The sequence below is a fragment of the Podarcis melisellensis genome (assembly GCF_964234715.1).
Source record: "Podarcis melisellensis genome assembly, chromosome: 1".
Lineage (NCBI taxonomy): Eukaryota > Metazoa > Chordata > Lepidosauria > Squamata > Lacertidae > Podarcis > Podarcis melisellensis.
The window spans coordinates 106,662,256-106,688,099 of NC_138528.1; the positions used below are offsets into that span (position 1 = coordinate 106,662,256).

At 41.2% G+C, this 25,844-nt stretch overlaps 1 protein-coding gene across 12 annotated transcripts in view; it reads right to left on the minus strand.

Annotated features, from left to right (window-relative positions):
• Positions 1-25,844, minus strand: part of KCNH7 (potassium voltage-gated channel subfamily H member 7) — a 273,427-nt gene that overhangs the window by 210,787 nt on the left and 36,796 nt on the right. The gene's annotated exons all lie outside the window — the stretch shown is intronic.

Below are 25,844 nucleotides of genomic sequence, written 5' to 3' on the forward strand. Positions count from 1 at the left end.
GCCTCTCTGTGTGTTTTAAACAGAGATTTGTATTATTTGTAATATGGCTCAGAAGATATTACAGTCATATTTTAAACTCTAACATCCTGTGTCCCAAATCCTATTCCAACAGGGAAAGCCAAAATTGTCAGTTTTATATTCAGTATATTATTTTAGGATTTCAGAAACCTAAATCATTTAAGATAGTAGCAAGAGCTGGGGAAAAAGCCTCAGCATGTCAATGATGGGTTCCATTTCTTGCTTTTGCTTTCATGTTATTTTTATTGAAACTTTTCACCTATTTTTCAAATTACAGTCATACCTTGGTTCTCAAAAGCCTTGGTACTCGTATGTTTTGGCTTCCGAACATTGAAACCCAGAAGTGTTCCAGTTTTCAAACGTTTTTTGGAAGCCAAACATTCGACGTGGCTTTCGCCATAGTGCAGGAAGCTCCTGCAGCCAATTGGAAGCTGTGCCTTGGTTTTTGAATAGTTTCAGGAGTCAAACGGATTTCCAGAATGGATTGCGTTCGAGAACCAAGGTATGACTGTACAACAAAAGAACCCCTATAACCATGGCACAGCAAAGCAAAGTTGGGTGCTTAAATGTCAGTAGATCTCATGTCAGGATCTTAGGGAATTGAAAACATTGCAAGGTCAATTCATGCATCCAGAACCACAGATGTTGTTTAGTAAAATATCTAGCAGGAGAGTAATAGAAACACGGAGAACTGCCTTATACTGAGTCCGACAATTGGTCCATCCACCTCAGTATTGTCTGCACTGGCTGGCAGGATTTTGCAGTCTTGCTTTGAGATGCTGAAGACCGAACTTGGACCTTCCATGTGGACAGCCCATGCTCTAAACACAGAGTTCCCCATAAAATAATCTGATTACATGATACCACTGGCCTCGCTGGCACTGTGTTGGTCACACTAATTGGTCCATGAAAGCCGGTTTCCAAGACGGTTGGTACCACTAATTAAGCAGAGGCAGCTGGGTTGCATCCACCAGCTAGCTATTTCCATTCTAGCTGCCAGAGGAAGAGAAGAAGCAAGGACTTTTGTTGTCATGTTCTTCAAGTCACCCTCAAAAAACATTTAATGGGGCTATTTTTGAACACATCTCATAAGCCAGCATAATGGGGTTGAGGATTGCACTAAGCCTCCCTAACATGCTTGTTTTCTGCATGCAAGGAATTGCCATATCATTAGTTGTTACGAAAAGGAGAGAAGAAGAGAAGATACAGGGCTACTGTTTTTGATGCCAGCAACAACATCTGTAAGATCTTCTTCCACATGTACTTTAGCAGACATGGGAATGATGCTCAGGCTCCCTAATATCAATTTGTGTGCAAAATTTCCCTTTGTGTGGGGAGCCTGTGGCCCTTCAGGTGTTGTTGGGACTACAACTCCCATCATCCATTGTTATTGGCTGTGCTTCCTGGGGTTGGAGAAAACTGGAGTCTAACAATGCCTGGAAAGTCACCAACTGGTCACTTCTGCCCTAAACCAACAAATCCAACAGATATAAAACAGAAAACATGGCAATGTCAATAGGTCTATTGTAATGTGATGGTCACATTCCTTGGACAGAAATACTACAGCACTTAATTTTCAGGATGCTAGCTAAGGGATATTATGAATTAGAAGGCTGTTTATAATAGAAGCCTGAGTTAAAATGTCAACTAAATGTTTGCTCTGTTTTTTATAACCTCTGCTGTGGACAGATCAATAGCAAGAACTTCAAAGTATGTTTGCTTTCCTCGAGCTTGCCTATCTAAATATTCATAGGAATAAAATGCCAACAGACTATTGATCTGAGCTATAAAGATTGGTTAATGGGGGGAAAGTTAACACCAAACAGTATTTCTTTCTCTCCATCCCCCTCATAATTTCCCAACAAACCTGAATTGAGGTGAAGTCCCAGATAAAAATGATATGATTTCATCTCATGATGACTGAGTCTTTTCACAAGCAGAAGGGTGAGGATGTCTGCTGAATAGATTTGCCTAAACAAAAAGATTTTTAGCTGGCGCTGGAAAAAGAACCATGAAGGTGGTTGCCTGATGTCAATAGGACAAGCTTCACTGGCCTAGACCTTCACCCCAAAAACAGTTTCCAGGATATCTTTGTTGGAAGTTTCAGCAATTAAGCCAAACTAAAAATGGCTTAGATTTCTAGTGCAAACATGTATTCTGCTGATTTTGGCGTCCTGATTTTGACTAAAGTACACCAGAGCTAATTTATTTGAGAATCATGCTTTCTCCTCCCTCTTTGAAGATTCTAAGAAGATGATCCAGTCAATTTATTTTCATGTTCTGGGTGCCCCTCTAGTTCTGCATTCTGTTGCCACAGCAGCCCACCAGGTGCCTATGGGAACAAGCAATAGAAAGCAGCAATATCCATAGCATTGACCAGAAGAGAAATGTCCGCTGGGAAGGGCACAGAAAGGAGAAACGCCATGGTGCATCTGCAGGAGCAGAACTGGATGCTTCCATCTGTCCCAGCTGCAACAAAACATCTCTACAGCCAGCAAGCACTCTAACCTTCCAACAGTTTGACTCTCCCCCCAAAAAGTGTACTCCTCCATTGTCTCCCAACTAATTTTTAGCAAATCTTGAGGTCTCCATGGCATTGAGCTGGCCAGTATCAGATACAGACTAGTGCTGGGCTTGTTGGACCTTTGGCTTGATCCCAAAGAACATAATATTCTTTAAAGTGTCAAACATCTGGAAACTATAGTGGAGCCGTAGTTACAAACCCTACCCACCCACCCAATTTTTTATCTTCACATGCCCTTTAAGCAGAAGTTCCATGCTACTACAGTCTGAATATGATTGATTATTCTAATTTTACTTAGTAAATACAGTTCCGTGACCTTTAATGTTGGCGACATATAGCTGTGGATGCTAAATAATAAAGCAGATTTTGGTTAATATAAATAGCTCAAAGTCAGCTGTGCACCTCTGCGAAAGATAACATAAGTGGATTCCCCGCTCCCTGCAATTTTTGCAATACTGTATATGGCATTTGCCTTGAGTTTGCTTTCCAGAGGCCAGTGCTTGATTTTTGCCCATTCATTTCTGGATCCTATTATTTTAACTCCCAGTTCTGTGGTTAATGTTCATGCTCTACTTTGCATTGTTAAGTCTCCTAGCCAATTTCAACATCTGTCCTGTGAGGTTTTCCCTTTTTAAATACATGCTTCCCTCAAGATATAAATATGGTCTCGCTAATCAGCACATTAAAAATATATCCAAATAGAAACATTAGTCTAGAGCACAAGTCCATGAAAAGGGATCGTGAGCAGCACCCTGAGACTCAACAGAAATGGCCAATTTGCCCCAAAGAGAGGTGTAGTGCTAAATCTCACATTTCTGCGCGCGTGCACACACACACACACACCCTATTAAAATCATCTTTGCTTCTGAAAAAAGGCATTCTAACATAGAGTGAGACATAGGAATAAACTACTAGGGGCTGAGAGGTCTTCGCCCCCACCAATAAAAATATTTGAGAGGGCTGAGCCTTCCCCCAAATTGATGGGCAATGCCATTCAAATGATGTATGTGCACCATGTCATGTGATCAATTGTGTGCGGCAGGGCTTCCTGGCCCCTCTCCCCAATATTTTATTCAAGTTGGCACCCCTGGGTTGAGAGGGCAATGGATGAGAAGCAAATGCAACTACATGGCCTTCCAACAGTGTCCAGTGAATATGTGGGTGGTGATCAAGATAGGGCCTGCTCTCCCCATCCTCTGACCTCCATTGATATTGTCTGGTACACAGACCCAAAACATAAGCAACCACAGTGCATATATGATGGACTAGGCTTGTCTTGACCTAGGTCTCACCTATCCTCAGATACTTGGACTCAACATATAGTCATCATCTCTGTGTATCTCATTTTCCCAATATTGGAGATTTTTTTAAAGAGGATAAGATACTTTGGGTGAGTTATTTTCCTCTGGGAAGGCCTATGTTCTGTCACTCTAAATCCTAGAATGGTTAGGCATATTACAGGCATATGTCTGGGCTGCAAGTTCACTAGTCAGAGCAGTAGTTCCAATTTAGTCATTTGCTCTAGTACTCCAAGACAAGGAAGTAAGGATTGTATACAGGCTAAAAGAAAATTAAGTGCTCCTGCCATCTCACCAACCTAATCTAACAAATCCAAATGGAATCTTGGCTTATGTACATGAGAGAGTGAGTCTTTCCAACCAGGTAAAATGTGACCCAAGAAAAGAGTCACTTTTTAAATTTCTCATCTTAAGGAAAGGGAGACAATTGGTCTAATCAATTACTAGGAAGTGGAGATAGACTAGTCTCATTCTAAATTAAAAGGACCCAATGTGAGAAGATTTCCCCATAGGCAGGTGACAGTATCAGTGATCACCTTTAGAATGGCCTCTTATGTAAACTGAGGAAGAGTCTCTTGATGTTCTGAGCATGAAGGCACCATTAGGGCTAGATTAACAGTAATTAACAGAACAAAAAGGAGAAAAGTAGGATTAGGGAAGAAACTCTAACACACTTTTTCTTGACCCGTGTGTGTGTATATGTTTTAACTTTTAGTATCCCCACCCTTTAACTGTTTATTTATATTTTACAGGCATTATACAGAACCTGTATTTTGATTGTATTGGGTACTGATTAATTCCCCCAGGTCCAAGAGCTTTTCTTGTTGTTCCATGGTTGTGCCTTGCAAAAATCTGATCTTACTCACTGAATCGAATCTTATCAGCTGCACAGAAAACCCAAAGAGAGATTTTACTTAATCAAGCTTCAATTCAATTGGAAAGCTCAGATTTTCACATGGCACATCCACGGAACAATGAGAAAAACTCAAGGAGCTGGGAGAATTCATTGGTACGCAGTACAATCAAAATTTGGGTCAACTGAAAGTGTGGATGTCAAACAGGACTTCTCCAATGATGGCTGTTGCCATATGTAGCATGCTTGCTGAGGATGTGTGAAATGATTTGGGCTTCATGGATTCAGAGAGATCCTTTAAATTCAAAGTGGGGAGGGGGCTGGTTATCAAATAAGACATTCAATATTTAAGAAGGTACTTTTTAACCAAAGCATTTAACTGCTTTGTAAGTTGGTAATCTGCATTACCTTGTAGGAAGGTTGAAGAAGATTGCTACCATTCACTTGCTTCCTAGGTTTTCTGATCAAGTGTGGAAATGTGCTAAATCTCCTCTTCACAAATTGTCAGGATAACTGGCTAACCAACGGGGTACTTATTTGCACAGTGTAGCAAGTTGCAATTTGATAAATGATGTTTTGTATTATTTTTCTTTTTTTCAATATGAAGAGATATCTCTCATTTTAGTAAAATAATTTCCTGAATCCCTTTATAGTCAAATCTGAATGAAATGTGAAAGTGAAAAGCAAAATGCCCTTTTAAAACTTAAAGCCGTTCCCTCCAACTCTGATCTGATATGATGGGATGGAACAATGGTTAGGCAGATGCTGATACTGATTTATGTCTAAGTGGCAGTATGATAACTAATAAGGTTAAGGCATGTTCATCCAATCTAACAGTCCAGCTGGATGAACACAATAGCTGGAGGTTAAAAGGGATTTCACAGGCTGCCTCAGAGAGACACATCTGTAGACTAGATTTTTTTTCTTCTAAGCTATTCAAATACAGAGAAGTTGCAGCAACAATGACAGTCTATTGATCTAGAAAGGTCAGGTTTATAAAAACCTGCCTGATTCTTTCTTCAGTTTCATCATCCAGAGCCTAAGGCACTCCATGCAGCAGGCACACTCTGAAACTACAAAACAGAAAAGATAAGCACTACTAGGGTTGTGGAAAAGATGTGAATGAATACTGAATAATGTGGCAAGGTTGGATGCCTCAGCCAGATGTTGGGCTTCTGCAAGGTGAAGCAGTGTGTCTACAAGCCATGTCCTGAAGCAGAGACCCCTGAAGCATTTTCATGGTGCCTTAACATTCTAGACATAAGAGGGGGGGGGGGGAATCCTGCAGAAAATGCAAGGGCGGGGAGCTGCTTTGCAAATCTGAAACTTCTCTAGCTTAAGGCAAACTCCAGGATCAGAAGAGGGGACAGGGAACACCTTTGCAAGTGACACGTCTAGTTCGTACTCTAAGGGGGTGGTTTGAACAATGCTTGCTGATCCCAGTGCTTTGGAGGAGCAAGCAGCTTTGTAAGAATGAAACACTTTTCTAAGCTTAAGGAAAATGCCAGGATGGGGAGGTGGGAGGGTAGTGGGGCAGCTCCATTGTGACCAACAGGTCAAGCTTATAAGCACCTAGCACAAAAGCCTCTGGACCCATTAATCTGTCATTTGAGCTGGCAGATTTGAACTGATCAACTGGGAGTGGATCTACACACAGTAAAGAAAACGCTATAAATAAGTCATAAATCAAATTGTTACAGCAAAAAAAAGCACTATGTAAAACCACATAGAAAATTTTGTGCTCTATAGAGCCATCTGGTGTTGCATGTTTATAGCATATTCAAAACACTGTTTTTTGACTAATGTAGCTGAGTCCTGGGAGAGTGCTATTAGTAGTCCTACATGGACAAGAAGCATGACACATGTCAACGATGAGCCGTGCCTTCAGTGTAGTGGGCTCAACATACATAGAGCAGACTCCCAGCATCAGACCTCTTCCCAGCATGTGGGTCTAGGTGCAAGGAGAGCAGGATACATGATTAACACTATGAGCAGAAGCACATTATGTGTAGCCCTTGTTCACTAGGAGTTGAGCTGCACACACTGGGTTTGACAATAGAGATAGAAAGGTGGACTTGAAAACCCAGCCTGAGCTGTTACACATCCTGACAATAGAGCTGGAAATTTTAATTCCTGTCTATGCAAGGGGCAGCTAACAGAGTAGCCTTCCAGATCTTGTTGGACTCCCATTCATCCCATCTGTGTAACTCCCATCCGTCCCAGCCACTATGACTGACAATCGGGGATGATGGGTGTTGTATTCCAGCGGCAACCAGATGGCTGCCATGTTTTCCCTAGTGCATTCTAGTAGTTAGAAAGTTGAACTCTGATCCAGGAGACCTGAGTTTAAGGGTCACCTCTACCTGCCATAGGCAGGCAGCCATGTTGGTTTGTCGCAGCAAAGTGCCTGGTGGCATCTGAAAGACTAACACATTTATTTGATGCATGGTCTTGAGCATCTCACCGTCTCACACTCATCAGAATTTTTAAGAGAGGTATAATAAATAATGACCTTCTCCACAGGACAGGGAACACAATAAATAAACAGAGCACTCTGCGAAGAAAAAGTGCTGTGCAAATGATAACTGTATGAGTACCAGGAACAATGAGCAGCAGCCCAAGGGAGCTGGCTCTTCTTCCTTTGAAGGATTTTGTATCCATTTTGTCTTTATATGTTGTGAACCACCCTGTGATCTTCGGATGAAAGGTGGTATACAAATTTAATAAATAACCAAGAAGCATTATCCATTAATCACTGGAGCAAGGTTGCACTTGGGACTTTTTCCAGTTAAGACATGGACAGTTACTAAAAAATAAAAAAGCAGCCTGCCTGAAGCGTAGAGTGGAGAGGCAGTGCTAACAGCTGAGCTAGCATGTGATTTGCTGGTATACATATCTGTCATTTCAGCCATGGAGCCTGAAGGAAGCCAGGCTGCTTTGAAACTAAGGAATCTGCTGTATTACGGTATTTCGACTGCCTTCAAATGTGGAGGAAAATATTTTTCAACTTTGGTTTTCATGGCTGGCTGAAATAATAATTTATTTTATATTAACAGCAACAACAATAATAATCACAATCCTATGTGAAGGACATTTGCACTTTCAATACTGCCACTGCAAATATGCCTTCCTCCCAAAATGCACCAGCATTTTTAGAACCAAATGTAACTTTGTAAAAGCACGAATAGTGGTTTTAAAATCAGGTTGGAAATTACCCGTTAGAAGAAATGTACCAAAGCTTCCTGGAATGGTGCACTCATGGCACCTCACATTTGATCAGGCTATCTTATTAGCTATCTTAATTTCCAAAACATGGGCTGTCGACTTCCAGTATAACCCATTAAAGGAGCTAAATGCACATCACACTGGCTGCAGCATTCTGCTTATGCTTGCAAGTGAGAACATTCCGGCTAGAGCTGTTGTCTAAAATGGATTCTGAAAGGAAGGGTGCTTTAGTTCACCTGATCTAATCCAAAAGACGAATCTCTTGGGTGAGAAATAAATTGCAAATCACTGAGCAGAGTAGGAGAATCCCATCTGATTCACTTCCAAGCACAAGTCAATTTAAGATGGCCAGGTGCGACAGAGGACAAGACTTCTGTCACTTTATAATAGTCAAGTAGGTGATGGACGAGGTTGAAGAAGGTGCCATTTGCCAGGTCATTCTGCTACAGGGAGGCAGCTTCAGCTCCCTAAAATTTAAGATATAATTTAAGTTGCATAGGAACAGTGTATCAAACACCTGCGTGATTTAATAGGCTTCTTACAAATCACACTGTACTCAGGTTCCAAAGTCAGGCTACAAAATACATGTGTATCTTGTAGGTTACAAGAAGTGCACATCTGCATAGAAAGTGGCATTTTATTTCAAACAGTGCCAGATTTATATATAAGCTAAACAAGCTATAGCTTAGGGCCTCACTCTCTTGGCCCCCCCCCCCAAAAAAAAAATTAAAGGAAAGAAACCTGGATGTACATTTCCAAAATATAAGATAAAAAATAAAAATAACATAAAACCTACATACAGCAACAGTTGTGTTGTGTCGGCTCACATTTGTTGTGTGCAAATGGATTTAGGTCCGTAAATTACCATATAGCATATATTCTACACAAAAAACAGCGACAATTTGTTGTTGACAAAGGACAGCTGGATATATAAAGGGCCCCATTATCTTCAGTAGCTTAGGGCCTCATCAAACCTAAATCCGGCCCTAAACACATGTGAGCAGGGGCTTCATTCTTCTTCCTGTTCCCATGTATTTGGAAGAATATAGACATGATGTGCATCACTGTACTCCCTTCACACACAAAACATTTGTATGACATTCCAGCATCAGAACCAAAGGGCAGACGAAGGGATAGACACATCCACACACACGCCCTGGCTCATGATTTCTGGGTGGTAACCCTGTGTGGATATTCTTGCAGAACCAGTTTTCCACTCCAACAATGCCATACTCACCACTTTGACCACCTTGGGGAAAAGTTGGGATGTAACTGTTAAAAAAAAAGTCCCTAATATATATATGTATATAGTAAATCAAGTATTGGCTGTTGCATACATCATTTTAATCTATTTTTTTAAGAAATCCTACCCCACCCCAGTAAATCAACTGTTAGTTGTTGTTGATGCATGCTTCATTTTAATTTGTTTTGCCCATGCAAAAGGAAAGAAAACATTATATCTCCGGGTGCTCAAACAGGAATAGGAAGCAAGCAACCACAAAACACGATTCCTCTCTCTCCCTCTCTCTTTCTGTGTGAGTGCAAGAGAGGATAGCTGTGAATTGCAGAGAGAGTTTTCATATGGTTCCATGGTTGCTATAGAAACTGTTCTTTTTGTTTGTACATATTCAAAGCAGCCTGCAGATATCATGATGGGGCTTTTGCAAGGGGTGGGGTGGGGAGACGGACTCATGTCAAACCATTAGATACACATAGATTTGTGTGTTTGTGGGACTCCTTGATTGCTCCTTTTCTCCTCCCTTCGTTTAAGAATAAAAATAATAAAATGCTGGGCAAGGAGGTGAGATCACTTCCCAGATACCAGGTCCTACATTAGAAGGAAAGGGACTATAGCATGAAACAGGGAGAGATCTAGGAGCCTGCGGTTTTGGTACAATGCTTAAGACAGTGGTAGGTCTGGCTGCAAGGCAGGGAACAGAAAGAAGCAGGCATGTTCAGAGGGAGGTGGCTTTCTTCTCACACAGTTACATCTGTCTCAGCTGCTTAGCAGGAGAAGATCAACGCAAGCAGGTGCCCCTCAGTTACTTAAACCCGTGCTTCTTGTTTAGTCTCAGCTTGCCACAGGAGGCCACAACTCCAAGAGCGAGATGGCATTGTGAGGAGCAATGGTGCATATGCACTGAATGTTGGATTTGTGGCTTTTTAAAGGACTGGTTTGTTCAAAGTGGAACAGCAGAGATCATTCTGTGTGTGATTTAAGGGTTAACTCTGTTATTAGTATGTCAGCTAACCGAGGGAAGGACGAGGTGTTGCTTAGCAACCAAGCAGGGTGTCATGATCTTCACTGTGGTGATGGCCAATGTCCTGATTGGTTATCTAGTTTTGAGGGAGTTTCCTCTCAGTATACCTGGACAGATGTCTCCCTGCTATGTACACAGCCTGAAGTAAGAAAGACAAAGCCCCTTTGTTTACGTCTCAGATATACCGTTTGGTTCAGCTTCTTCAGCAGAGTGTCATCAATACTGCTATGAGTTTGTGGATGCCACACTACTATAACTCCCAGTTTCATCAAGTGTTATAATTTAATGAAGGTTTGGGGTGCTAAGCTTTGTGCTAGACACTCTAATCCTTGGATCTAGCAAGTGTTAAAATCTATCCAAAGGCTTCTAATTCTGGGTGGTAGCCGGGGTGGGGGGGACATTACGAAAACAGTGGATCAAAAGGGCTCTGTGCAAGAGGGCAAGTGTGTTGGGCTCCTCCTTTAACAGATAAAACCAGAGTTTAGAGTAGAGTTAGCAGCAATGTGACCTACAAGCTTAGAGTTAGGAGTTGTGATGTGACTTAGAAGTGATTCTCCTAGTGGTGCAATGGGTCAGAGCGTCTGGTTGTGAACCAGAAGGTTTGAGCCAACTGAACATTCTAGAGATAAGAGAGGGGGAAATCCTGCAGAAAATGCAGGGGCGGGGAGCTGCATCTCACTTTTCAAGTGGGGGGAGCCGGCATTTGTCCACAGACAGCTTTCCAGGCCATGTGGCCAGCATGACTAAACCGCTACTGCTACTGGTGCATGGTGCCAGAGCTCAAGGAAATGCTATTTACCTTCCTGTCAGAGCGGTACCTATTTATCTACTTGCACTGGTATGCTTTTAAACTGCTAGGTTGGGAGAAGCTGCGACAGAGCAATGGAAGCTCACCCCGTTGTGTGGATTTGAACCGCTGACCTTCCGATCGGCAAGCTCAAAACCCACCATTTTTAAACACAAGTGGAAGTGAGCCGTAATCAATGCCTAGATGCTGTGTGTGCCTCTATAGAGGGCCACAGTTTACCCACCTCTGCTGTTTTGCAATATCCTGCAATCTGCACCAGGCTTCTTATTCATTAGTCCAAAAGTGCTGCTGAATTGTGTAAGAACTGTCAGAGGATATGACCTATATTGGAGGGAGGTGTGCTCTCACCAACCAACCTCCAAGGATGATGTAAATTGATGAGAAGATATTTGTTTTTAAAAACTGTTGTTTGCTTATTCCTAACTAATTAGCATTGAAAAGGAGAAGGGGGTGAGAATTGGTGTGAGAGAGCACAAAGCAGGAGATAAAGAATGAAGGAGAGCAGAACTAAGTGTCCCGAACTATATTTAGATCGCAGCTGCTGGTAATCAAATCTGAGTGCGTTTTGTGTGTGTTGGTTTCAGTATTTTCATTGGGCTGCAGGAAAATGAGAGAGAAAGCAGAGACCTATGAGAAACATTTGGAAGAGAGACACTAGCAAAATAAATTAATGAGCAGAGCAGAAGGCAAGGGAATCCCCCTGCCTCCCATAGGGTAGGGAAGGCAAGAGAACAGCAGGGAAGGGAATACCTCAGTGCTCCTTGGGGTGAAAAGAAGGGACTTCCCCATACACAAAAAGAGTAGAGTGCTGCCCCATTTGGTGGAGATCTCATTGGGGAATAGATGTTGGCAGAAGGGAAGGGGAATCCCCGACAACCATTGGGAGAGGGCAGGCGGCTCGGAGAAATTCCCACACTGTATGTTACCCAGCCAGCCCTAATGAATGTTGAAAGGTTTGCACTGCTAATTACATCAAAGCAACTCTGTGCAGCAGCCAAGCACACAACCTCCTTCCCTTACACCACACAGTGAAGATCACATGGTTCAGAGCATCAGATGGTCTTGCCGAGATGCGTTTGTTAACATAAATGTGGTCTGATGTGTTTTTATGCCTTTTTGAAATCTGATGAGCAATGGGATTGCGTCAGGCTTCCAGCATTTTTCTATGAGAGTTTAAGGTGTTGGATCCCTTCCCATTGTGGTATCAATGTTGAACAAGGAAATTGCCAAGAGGGTAGCTACGTAAAAGTGAAAAAGTAACATAAAGGATCCATTTAGTGTATTACTTTTTATTTATTTAGGATTGCCCACCTTCAGCAATTTGAATAGAGCTATGACTTCTATTCATAGAAGAGCCAGCATGACATAATGGTTAGAGAGCTGGACTAGAAGATTGCTATTGTATTTGCCGTATTATTTGACTTCCATTGTTAAAAGACTCAAGGAGATAGAGATGGTAGGTTTACTTTTATATCTGGGATCTCTGGAGAATACTGACTTATGCTGTAATCTATTTATAGTTGCAACCATCAACAATATATTTGCTTAGCCATACCTCCAACATTTCTCAGATGAAAATAGGGGCATCCTATTCTACATCAGGAAGATTCTGCTGCATTTGATCTCCCACACACATAGATGTCCTATACTCATATACATTTGTCACCTTGAGCCAATTGCAACTAAAAGTTTGGAAATCTCTCTCCCACAAATCACTGTGATTGGGGAAACAATTTATTGTGATTTAAAGCTGGACCAGTCTGTCATAAAGACACAACTGTCCACTCAAGATTTCTCTACTCACTTGATTTCACCTTAATAATAATAATAATACTGCAGTGGCCATTTTTAAAATGTAATGGTTTTGGGGGTTCTTTGCAGGGGGCATATCCAAGTCCACAGAATGACTTTGAGCTTTAGGAAATCACTGATCTGACTTGGCCATGTTGAACTGAGTCACCCCTTTTTGCCTGCATGCCTCTGCTGCCTATATTTGTTTCACGATCCCCAAATCTTGCTGCCCCTGTGCATGACTCACATTGCTTTCTCTTCTTCCTTTCTTTCTGCTTCTGGCCCTAGATGTGCAGATCTCAACAGCTGCTTGGCACTCTACCTTGCGATCTCTATGGCAGCCTCCTGCAGCTGGTGCTCTCAGTACGGATCAGAGAACATCTCAACAGTCGCTGCACTGACTGCTAACAAAAAGAAGCCCCAAACAAAAGAAATGTGAAATATGAAAAAATATGAAACATGAAAAAATATGGTTCCGGAATTGTAATATTTAATAGAGAACGTGTAAAATGTGCAGGGGTAAGCAAGAAAATAATAAAAGAATCAACTGAATACTTATTAAATTATAACACAACAAGATGGAAGAAGTAAAATTTTGAGATCATACATGGGTGAAGGGGAGTGGTGGGTATATGGGAACCTATAATATCATTTATAATATAATTTGCTAATTGTGTTGTATTTACATACAGCAAAGGGAAGCCTAGAGCAATTAGATATATTTCAATCTAGGTAATCTATGCAATAGGCTTATGTTGGAAAATGAATAGGGATTTTTAATTTGATGTTTGTAAATTTTTTTTGGTTTTGAAATAAAAATTTAAAAAATAAATAAATAAAAATAAAAGAAACGTGAGGAGGGAAGGGTTGGTATAGGAAAGGAACCTAGTCTTAGCATAACAACAACAACATTGTTAATGGGCAGAGGGGGATTCAGAAACTAGAAAAATAGTCCTTTTTAAAGTTCTTGCGATTTAATTTCATGATTGCAATCTGACATATAAAATTGAAAGAGGTGGAAGATGTTTCAAGTTCATCATAGATTTTGGGGTTGCTTGTTGCCCCACCATAGATTTCTGTTTCACAATGTCCGCAAAAAACAAAGAGACTAGTGAACAGATATTGTCAATAATGGATTTTAGAGTAGGTAGGATGTGAAAGGCACGTCTGTTTGCCTGGTGTGTTGAAGAAGTGGTGTCTGTTAAAAGGTAACATTGAAAATTGCTACACTGCCAAACATGGCAGCTATGATTAATTTCAAGGCCAGATCCAGGCGGAGAAATTGCCGGCTCTAAATATGTGGCTGCTAAACAGGACCCGCTCACAAAAGTTTTTTAAAAAGAAAATCCACGTCAAGCCATTCGATTTGTGACACTTCAGTAAAGAAACTTCACCTACACTATGAAGGGAACTTTGTGAATCGTTGCCATTGCAGAATTGTCATTAGCTCCGGAGCAACTTTAATTGTGTTAACATGACCTTATCATGAACCCATCACAATTGCAAAACAGGTCAGCTACAAAACAGTGTGCAACAGCTTGGAACTGTTGGAATTCAACAAAATGTACAAAGTGGCTGACCGGTTCCCAAACCTGAAGACACATGCCAGTGGCAGCACATCCCCTGAGCTGAAACAAGGATGTGTTATTCCACCCTACCACCGTGCTGTGTCATCCATGCTCCCTTATCTGGGTTGTGCGGCAGCACTCACAAAGTGGTGACAACGATGAGTTTTGGTGAGATCTTGCAAGGTCTCACGGAACTTTCACAAGAACTTGTTTGCTCTGCAAGATCTTGTGATATTTCGGCGAAATCTCAATGGAAGCTGCAGCTGCCAACGCTGCTTCACAGCCGCCAGCAGAGGTAGTGGGGCAGTGGGGCAGCCTATTAGGGTGCTGCTTCTCATACTTCTGCTGCCTGAAGTGGCTGCTTCAACCTGCCTCATGGGCAGGACAGCCCTGACATGTGCACAGAGAATGACATTCCTCAGTGGAACTACATACTGCTGTGAGAAGCACTTCCCAAAGCTTCCACAAGAGTGACCCATCACCAGGTAAGAACAGCAGGTGTTAATTTGAAGAACCAGTGCACAGGTAGCAACAACAATATCTTTTGATGTTGTTAAAGTAACTCCAGGGAGCTCCAAAACTGATCAGCAGAGTAGTATGGGTGACGGTCTGTTTAATCCTCTCCCATGCCATTTCCGCAATCTAAATCCTTCCTCAAAGTTTCTTGGAGGGGCAAAAAATATATTAGTACATAGCTGATCAAATTCTGAACTCCTTTAAATAAAAATATTATTATTTTTTAATTGAGTGTTTAATTATGAAACTCCTGCGTGATGTGTAGTTTGGCCCTAAAACTGATGATGACTCATGGTTTTGCATTGTTTCTCTGGTGTTTTAAGAATGAGAGTGTGGCCTGGATTTTGAAGAGTTTTCATTTGCACCCCTTCTGCAAACCCACCACAAGTAGGAAGTTTGAACCTCAAATGATATTGTCTGACAGGCGTTCGTAGCAGCATGTGGGGAGGGGAGCCACCTGCTCGTGCTGCCATTCAGCACAGAGAAAGCTTCACCTGGAATGCCAAATGAATTCAGTGCCTTCTGGTAATCTGTCACAACATGCATATTTTTTCCTTTGCTGATTTTGCCATCAAAGACAATTTTGTGTCACAAAAAGCAATTTCCAGGAGCTAGAAAAGTGAGTTACCTGGAACTGGTATGCATGCTTGTTATTCCCCATGTCATCTCTTGGCATTTCCTCATTAGGGTATTGATGCTTCCCCCTCCCCAAATGTCTAGAAATGTCCTGATTGTCCCACTAGTGGTGGTGATGTAAGTCAGGACACTGGTAAACTGTAGCAGAAGTTAGGGAGGAGGAGCAGGGGGGAAAGCATGCGGTTGTCTCTTCCAGTGGTAGCTGTGTACTGTATATAGTCTCATTCCAGGCTAAGAGAATCCATGCAGTGCTGTTACACTGGGGAGAGTCAGGTATCAGCCATTAATCTTGGACCAGTCACTCACTCTCAGCTTAACTCCCTCACAGGGTTGTTGGAAAAACCAAAGTGGGTGGGTCCAAAATAAATATAAGTTGAAACTCACTTTGTTTTAGCACCAGCAGGCAGTATTCTTGGGGAAATAGGAACAGGTGATAAACCATAGCATGGCTGCCACTCTAAACTGCTTCGGCCCAGTATACCTGAAGCAGCGTCTCCACCCCTGTCATTCAGCCCAGACACTGTGGTCCTCCTTCAAGGGTCTTCTGCTGGTTCCCTCACTGCGAGAAGTGAAGTTACAGGGAACCAGGCAGAGGGTCTTCTCAGTAGTGGCGCCCACCCTGTGGAACGCCCTCCCATCAGATGTCAGGGAAATAAAGAACTACATAGCTTTTAGAAGACATCTGAAGGCAGCCCTGTATCAGGTAGTTTTTAATGTTTGATATTTTACTATGTTTTATAAATGCTGTAAGCCATATATAAAGTGGCTGAGGAAACACAGCTAGATGAGCGGGGTATAATAATAATAATAATAATAATAATAATAATAATAATAATAATAATGGGGTCCTCCACCTGTACCACCAAATGTTGTCAATGGGTAACACAGTGTATTTAAATACATGGAACACCAACTTATTAATGTATTTTGTAGCTTAATATCTAGTATAACCAGTGCTAGTACTCACCACGAAGTTGTTACAGTAAGTGTCACACTTTTTAACAACAAAAAAGAGGTGCCGGTACTGCGTACCCTTAAGCACCTCCTGAAAAAAAGCACTGAGTATAACAGATGAAAAGCTGATGAACAGCAATGACATCCAATTCACTAGATAGGGAAAAGGCTTGGCTATCTATTGAACCAGCACTGATGGTTATTAATAAGTTTATCCTACTTTAGAATAGACAAGGAATACACAAGGAATCTTTTACCATCTCAAACATCACAATATTATCAATATTATTTAGAATGACTAAAGCTGAGAGCAGAAATTTAAATGAATGACTTTCTTCCCTGTTTTCATTTGGATGTTTCTATCCTATAACCTGCACTGTCTGTACCCCTGGCTTCCTCTCTGCTCCTGTTTTGCCTCTATGTATTCTTTGAAGATATTAGTTACCTTTGAGGCAGATATCTCACACTGAGATACCTGGTGCCTGACTTTCTGTGCCATCTGCACTACTTCTCTTGAAAACCAGGCTGCAGTGCAAGGGCACCCACCTGGGCAGCAGAAATTGTCAGCTGACCTTCACAGGCCAATCCTGGCACAGCTGGGCATATAGAACTCTGGCCTTGGGGCTGGCTCATCAGTCTATGCAACTTGTCATGATTAACATGAGAAGTAGATTCCTGTCTCCTCACTTCAAACTCACCATGAACTTGACTGTGCCAGTGTAGAGTACACTGCCTCCGCTTCTGCTCCCTTGAACCCTGATCCGCTTCCTTGAACCCTGATCATCTGCATTTAGCCTTGATGATGCATCCAAGGAACAAGAACAAACCACTGTCAAGGGCCCAGATTTGTCACAGTGGCCTCCAATTTCTGAACCACACTCCAGTTTTTGTTCTCACTTAACAGAGAAGGAAAGTAGAGCCTGTTGTGTCCTCTCTCTTTCTCTCTGAAGCAATCTAAAAGTTCAGTTGTGATATGAGATTTTCAAAAGCACGGCAGGAAGTCTCTGAATTAAATTATGTATAATGTCAGAGCCCTCCAGGCTGCAGTGCCGGCCAGTGGCTCACTAACATGATAACTTAATACGCATATATTTCAAGCACCTCTGACTACAGTTTTTTTTTTAAAAAAAACCTTCTCAGGAAAAAAAAATATGTTTGTTATTGAAGCTGAGCAAATGAAGAAGTTGATGACACTGCAACAACTCTAGCTGAAAAGGAAGGAAGGAAGGAAGGAAGGAAGGAAGGAAGGAAGGAAGGAAGGAAGGAAGGAAGGAAGGAAGGAAGGAAGGAAGGAAGGAAGGAAGGAAAAAGGAGGGAAGGATTAATTTGCTGATTATTCACTGATAATACTGTGTACATTGTCTGAGAGCTTGTGATGAAGCAATCTTAAGGAAGATACAGCTTTGGGCAGTTCATGAATGGGGAGCCACCTGGGAACTCTATGTAGGAAGCCCACCGTGAGTTCAAAGAAAGAAAGGTAGAATATCAGTGCAATAAAAATAAGCAATACCCATTAGTGATCAGATACTATATAACACATGATGTGAGAAACGTAGGTGGGGTATAGAAGAGGGAGTGGATATTTTAGAATCAAATTAGCATGCCCTTTTCTAGCTCAAAGAAAAACCTGGGAACTTAGCTGAAAAGTATCCCACCTACATGAATTTTGATGACAACCAGCACCTAGGTCAGAAATCCAGAGGCCTTCTAGAGATTATCGCCCAGCTCTACAAAGTATAAGTTCTTGGAGCAGATTGTGGATTTGTCTCCAGATTCTACAATCCAGAGATTCTGGGTGGAGTTAGGTGGATATGTGTCCTCCTTTAGAGAGAGCACCTCTCAACTTCAAGGTCTATCAGACCACAGTCCTCTGTTTGAAGGGTTGTCTGGTCCTGGTTCGTTTTAAAAATAAGGAACCCTGAGAAGGAGTCTTGAAGTTCCACACCCACAGTTAGAACTTGGACACCAGGCTGAGAAGGCATACAGGTTTTTCCCCGCTGTGGTGGAACGTACCGAATTTCTGTTTAGATTATAGGAATTATTTCTAAATCTGCTTTTATACATATCAGTTAGAATGTGCAACTTCATGCATATATGTGTCTCCCTTTGTCCTATTTTTGGGGTCATCAGTTTCATTGTTTTTTGGCCACTCCAAAGGGATACACACACACAGTTCTTCACTGAAACCTTTAGGATTCCTAATTCACCTAGACAGGAATATGAAGCTGGTAGTGAACTATAAGAAAAGCTGGGCTTTTGCCCACTTTTCCCTTTTCAGTATCTGCTCAAACACTATGCTGAAAGCCATTCGGAACTGATACTCAACGCTTTCTTTGCCTGACTATAAAAGTTATGTTTGCAAGAAAACAGTTATGCCATGACAGCCTGGAACCAGCCTTGTAACGCCTACTCTAAAGTGCTATTTGCAAGCATTTCACCCACTGCAATATGGTTGCTTGACTGTGACAGAGAAGTATTCCTTTAAGGAATAGTGGCTCTGCCACACAGAAAAAAAATATTGCAAGAAATCAAAGCCCAGAACATAAGAAAAGGAAGCTTCTCGGCTATAGAAAACTGCAGGTGCCCTGTGGACTGCAGTGTGTATGTACCAGTAGATAGCAGGTGAGAAACAAGCTTCACACTCCCCATCTTACATGTTAATTCTGGCATTATTGTGTGTTACGTCTGACGATTTTCCTATGTGGCTTAAGGTGGTTTTAGTGTTTTCCTATGCACCATCTGTTCTTCAGAATTTCAGCCTAGAATGCACTCTGCCACACATTTCCACAACAGCCCTATTCAGCCTGTGTAGGAAGGAGCAGAGCCATGTGCTGTTTGTGTTAGTCCCACCTGCAATATCCCCATGCACACAAGGTTTAGCCCTGGACTTTCCGCATTGCGAGGGATTCTGCATGTGTTCAGCTAAACATGCTTGGAAACCTTCAAGCGATCAGGAACCATGTGCTATCAGGGTTCTTGTCATGGGGAAGATTCTAAGAGATTCCACCAAATTCACAAAGAAGCTCCACATCTCCAGAACTTCTCATTCAACCTGGGAAGATGGCAGGCGGGGGGACCCAGCGTAGGATGGGACACTGGTGGGAGATTGGGAATTTTTTGACTCTGTTAGCATTTAAATGCAAATCTACCCAAAGTCCACATTCCGAAACAATACATGAACTGAAATGCAGCCATCCTTCAGAATTCACATTTCTCTGGCCTGTGCAGTGCACTTCTCCAGCCAAGAAGTGTGTGCAAAAATGAGTATACAATAAATGCATACATGAATGAAAATGCATTGTATCAGGGGGAATTGCTTTGCAAAAATGTCTATACCAAGCAAAAATATTCATATAAAATTGGGTATACTGGGAAAAGTTAGCAGTAAAATGCTGGTGAATTTTCAGGAAGGCCATTTTTAAAAAAATAATAATCATGAAGTGATGTGGAAATGTAGAGAACTGAATCAAAAAATGGGGAAAGTGGGAAACAAAGAATGATAGATTTGCCCATCCCTAGGCACTAGAGGGAGATCAAATTTGTGCAGACCCACACCTCCTTCCATGGGTTTACCTGATTGAGCTAGTGAAAATAAAGCACCCCACATGTTGTAGGGAAGAATTGGGTACACAACCTGCAGACTTTGTAGCATACACCTGCTTCCTTCTGCCTTAGAATGGATGCTGATGTACCAAGTGTTCATGGTGCTACCTGTGCTGCACAAAAGAACCACATAACTAAAATCAGTGATGTGATTCCTCCTCCTCCCCATCCCCCGCCATCTTGTATGGCAAGGAGATGCAACGTTCACTGTATGCTATCAGTGGTTCCAAATCATGTCCTGCTTCATATTTTGGGGCGGGCAACAAATCAGCATGGGAAGACGCTTGAGTAAAGAGCTCTCAGACTCCCACTTTAGAAGCCAAATCTGGTTTGTCTAATTGGCTATAACTGGTGGTAGAATAGAGGAAGTGGAAGATATCAGAGGGATAAATTTAGCTGATCCCTAGGAAAGTCCTTTTTTTAAATTGAGGGGTTTTCTGTAAAAGCAGAATGTGGGAGCCTTGAACGCTAGAATATGTTGTCAAGGTAACTGGAGAGTTCGATTACTCTGTGAGTTCAGTTACACAGAAGGAAGGTCATAGGGTGGGCCAGTTAGTACTCTAACACTGCCATGGGCAGCCTCCTCATTAAGGTTGCAATGTTTAAATCAACATTTATTGTTAAGACTTGGAAACGTTACACAAATTGATTTTTCTTTTCATGCTCACATATTATTTTGATAGCTTCCAAGCACTATGTGATCAATGGTACAAAACACTGTTTCCTTTTGCAAAACCTTGCCCTATAGGGTGGTATTTCAGCAAAACTGTTTTGAAATATCAGTGGCTGAGTTTTGCACTCATGGAACCATTTCCATTGCACTCTTCCTGCCCCAATGAATGTATTCCCTCTTTACCCTGACATTTGAGATGTATATTTTTAAGACCCACCTTATTTTTGTAATTTAAGTTGCTTTAAAGTGTTTTTAATGTTGTGTATTATCATGTTTTAATATTAATGTTCTTTTTACAAAATTATTATTATTATTATTATTATTATTATTATTATTATTATTATTATTATTATTTTATCATCATCGATACTGAAGAATTGCCTTGCTAGATGCATTCATAGGCCTATATAGCTCAGCAGACCAGACATGATTGCAAGAGGTAAGCAGACCCAGATTTTTCTAAGTTAGTCATTTTTTGGATTTTTTTGTATGCATTTGCATGTGAACTTGGAAATGTCAAACATCAGCGAGCTGATGTTCAGAACTAGATTTGTTTTAAAAAATGGACCAAGGTCAATAACACCCCCCTGAAGTGTTCTTAGGCTCAAATCTGTGCTTTGTTATACCAGTATAATCCCTGGAAAGCCACAGTGAAGGGCACCAGTGAGTGGGGGGGGGGGTCAGGCACAGTGGCGAATTTAATAACCCAGCACTTTCTGAGGCCTGAGATACAATTTTGCACATTGGCACCAAGAATTCATGGACCTTTCCTTCTTGCTCATTAAACTGAACAATTAGCTCTACGAAAATCTATATATTGAACCAGGCTATATTATTTGGGTGGCTACATTAATTAAGCAGAGGATTAGTTGTGCTTCACTGCAATATCACTCAGGATTAAATGTTATGTGAGTTAATCACGATGCAATGCAATTACGTTGTAATTAGAAAGAAATTTCTTGCCTAAACTCATCTATCAGATTAACTGTTATGAAAACGCAAATCTCTCTTTATTGCAAACCAAAAGTGATAGATGCACTTTTTAATACGATCTTTAGAAGCAAAATTCTCCTTCTGCAAATGGATATTCTTGCCTTTATTTAGTTTACTTAAAAATGCTTCATGCTGTTTGCTATCTCAGCCAACGGTTTGGCTCCCCCCCCCCCCGGGCTGTCCTAAGAAGCTTAGGTATTTAATCCTCCAACCCCCCACCTCCCCACCAAAAAAAAACCTCATAAAAAGTTAAAGCTACGCAGTTTGCAAATTCTGTTTCACAGGAAATTATTCTTGCCATTGAATTAAACATTCATACAGAACTGGATTGTGATTACGTCTGAGATTAACTGCCAATATCAGAAAAGGAAAGACGATTAGATAACGTAGAATTTCTGTGGTATTACTGATCGGCAAAATTTCAGTCCGCTGTTCTGCTTTGCAAAGGCATCAAGATTCAGAGACCCAAGGCACTTGCTGCTATCTGCTCCAGTCCCAGCGGTAAAGTTATGCCAGAATTGGAGTCTGTTATCTATTGTCAGCTGCACCAGAGCACTCTTATCCTTCCCTTAAGTAACAAAAACCTGACCCTATTAAGGAGAACAGAGCTGAAATTTCAACCCTGGGCTGTTTTGAATATTGGCTACAAAAAAAAAATTATTAAAAATGGAGAATGCTGCAGCATTCCAACTGAGCTTCCTACCGACCAAGAAGACAACAAATTATACATGCAGCATTGTATTATTTTCAAAGCAAAGGAGCAGCTGGAATGGCACATCTGAGATTTGCAGCCACTCATTTCTGTGCATCAGAAAAGGCTAATGAAACCCTCCCACACCTTGACCAAAGTACCATGCACTAATGCCATTAGTTTTTCAGATAAACCCATCATGAAATATTCAATACTGTTTGAACCTGAATAAAAGAAAGCCCATATAACTGTAAATTTAAATTGAATAGTTCTTTCAAAGCCACTAGGTGTTCAGCTGCAAAGGGCTTTGCCAACCAAATTAAGCTAAGTAAAACCTTTTCCCACCTTCTTTGAGCCTAATCCTTCTGTTTCTTAGCAAACATAGGAACCTATCTAATGCCACGGGGATGGGAAAACTTTTTGATCCACATTCCCTGGTGGACAACTCTTCCAGGGGATGAAGAACAGGCAAAACCTGACTGCAAAGAAGGCACTGGTGCCATGTTTTGATTTTAAAAAAATCCTGCAAAAACAGTAGCACATTGGGAAGCAAGATTACATCCTACCCTTCTCCCTGCTATGCTTGTTTGTTTGTTTGTTGCCTTGTGGGATCTTTGTTGTTGCTGCTGCTGAAATGCAGAGGAGCATCCATCAGCATAACTCCACACCTGTAGTCTGAAATGATGCAGCAAAATATCACCTCAGGATTCTACCAGTTTATCACCACCTTGTTCAGCTGCATGTGCAGATCAGTCCTGATGAGTCAATAGCTAGCAGCAGCCAGCTCTGATATTAAAGGATGGTGAAGGGATTTTTAAATATTATTTTAGGGGGGGGGGTGATGCTCTCTTTTCCCCCTTGGACCTATTTATCTCCATACTCTGGCATGTCCAAGACAGGGTTGGCTCCAGGAGGCGGCAAGGTTGGGCATTTGCTAGATCCCCAAGACCAGGAAAGAGACCGCCCTGTCATGACCCTGGCACTGCATTCCTCTTCTTTGCAGGATGAGATTGAAGTTGATGATTGAAGAGTAAGCATGCAGGATGAGCCTGTGGGACCAGTGTCTCTCCAGCCCAAAGACTCACCCAGGGGACTCCACTGCAGAAGCACCAATACAACCTTCCCTCTTGTCAGAGTGAAAGGCTAATAGAGTAGGCTTGGCCCCTTTTACTGAAAAGGCATATTTCATGGAAGGCAGAGTTTCCAGTTGAGACAGAACTGCTGGTCCCATATAAGGCTTAGTCTACAAATAACTGTTGCTAAAGGAGAAGCAGAGCATTGCTTTCTCATAACATTCAACCTGAGTCCTGCACAAGGCCTAGGTGGAATCTACACACATAGTAAAAATGCCAGGAATTCTCATTCTCTCTCTCTCTCTCTCTCTCTCTCTCTCTCTCTCTCTCTCACACACACACACACACACACAGAGAGAGAGAGAGAGAGAGAGAGAATTGAAAGAGAAGTTTAAAATGACCTTTATAAAAAAAAAAACCCAGAAGGTTTTTTATTAGGAATTGTAGCTGCGTAGATGTTGCTAGCCAAGAGATGGAAAGAAGACAAAGTCTCTACCAGAGAGCTTTCCTTGTTAGGCCGAATTGCAGTGATTAAAATGAATGTATTGCCTAGAATGTTATTCTTGTTTCAGACATTACAAATTGTGGACAAACTTAATTGTTTCAAGAAGTGGCAGAAAGACATATCTAAATTTGTCTGGCAGGGCAAAAAGCCCAGAATAAAGTTTAAGATACTTACTGATTCAAAAGAAAGAGGGGGTTTTGCCCTGCCGGACCCAAGACTGTACTATGAATCGGCAGCTTTCTGCTGGTTGAAAGACTGGCTACTACTTGAAAATGCAGACATTCTGGATTTGGAAGGTTTCAACAATATGTTTGGTTGGCATGCATATATCTGGTATGACAAGGTTAAAGTGTACAAGGGTTTCAAAAACCATATTGTCAGGAAAGCACTATATAATGTTTGGATTCGGTACAAGGACCTGCTGGAAAATAAAACTCCCAGGTGGCTATCACCAATGGAAGCTAAGGAGGTGAAGAAACTTAATATGAGAACTAATTGGCCAAAATACTCTGAGATCTTAGAATTTGAAAGTGGTGAATTTAAACTACAGAGCTTTGAGAAAATAAAGTCCAAGGTACGAGATTGGCTCCATTATTTTCAAATAATGGAGGTCTTTAAACAAGACAGGAAAATTGGATTCCAGGTGGAAAAATCAAAATTAGAAACTGAATTGTTAGAACCCAATACTAAGAATTTATCAAGGATGTATAACTTGCTGTTGAAGTGATGAGACAGTTAAATCAGCCATGATTAGATGGGCACAGGACTTAGGCCATAATATTATGTTTGCTGACTGGGAACAGTTGTGGACCACAGGTATTAAATTCACGGCTTGTAATGCCTTAAGAGAAAACATTATGAAAATGATTTACAGGTGGTACATGACCCCAGTCAAGCTTGCGAAGATTTATCACTTGCCCAATAATAAATGTTGGAAATGTAATGAGACCGAAGGTACCTTCTTCCACCTTTGGTGGACCTGCCCAAAGATTAAGGCCTTCTGGGAATTGATTTATAATGAAATTAAGAAAGTACTTAAATGTACTTTTCACAAGAAACCAGAGGCATTTCTTTTGGGTATGGTCGGCCAACTGGTGCCAAGGAGGGATAAGATCTTTTTTATGTACGCCACAACGGCAGCAAGGACTCTTCTAGCAAAGTATTGGAAGACACAAGAGCTACCCACGCTGGAAGAATGGCAGGCGAAAGTGATTGACTTTATGGGACTGGCAGAAATGACCGGCAGAATCCGCGACCAAGAGAATGAGACTGTGGAGGAAGATTGGAAGAAATTTAAAATATATCTTAAAAATTGCTATAAACTTGAGGACTGTTAAAGTGTTAAGGGAAAGGAAGATGTAGAATTACAGCTATATTTATTTTTCTTGATTTAAAGTGAAATTGAAATGAGAATAAGTTAAATTTTAATTGGTTAAAAGGGTTGCTGAAAAAACTGAAAAACTAGGATGCAAAAAGGGGAAGGTATGGGGAAGTCCGAGAAAAGAGGCTTACGAAAATGAGGTTAAGAAAGTAAAAATTTATGTATTTGTACGTGTTTGTTGTTGGGTGTATTGTCTGGTGTTGTTTTGTTGTTAAAATTGGAAAATCAATAAAAATTATTTAAAAAAACAACAACAACAACAACAAAAACAAATTCTCTACCAGAGAGGAATGGCAAACCAAGCAGTTGGAGTACACCGAAATGGCAAAATTGACCGCAAAGCTCAGGAACCAAGAAGATAAAACGTCAATAAAGAAGGGGTGAAATTCATAATTTATTTAGGAGATCACTGTAAGAAGATGAAAACATTAGAAGGATTTTCATAACACTTGTAATGTAGCAAATATCATGGA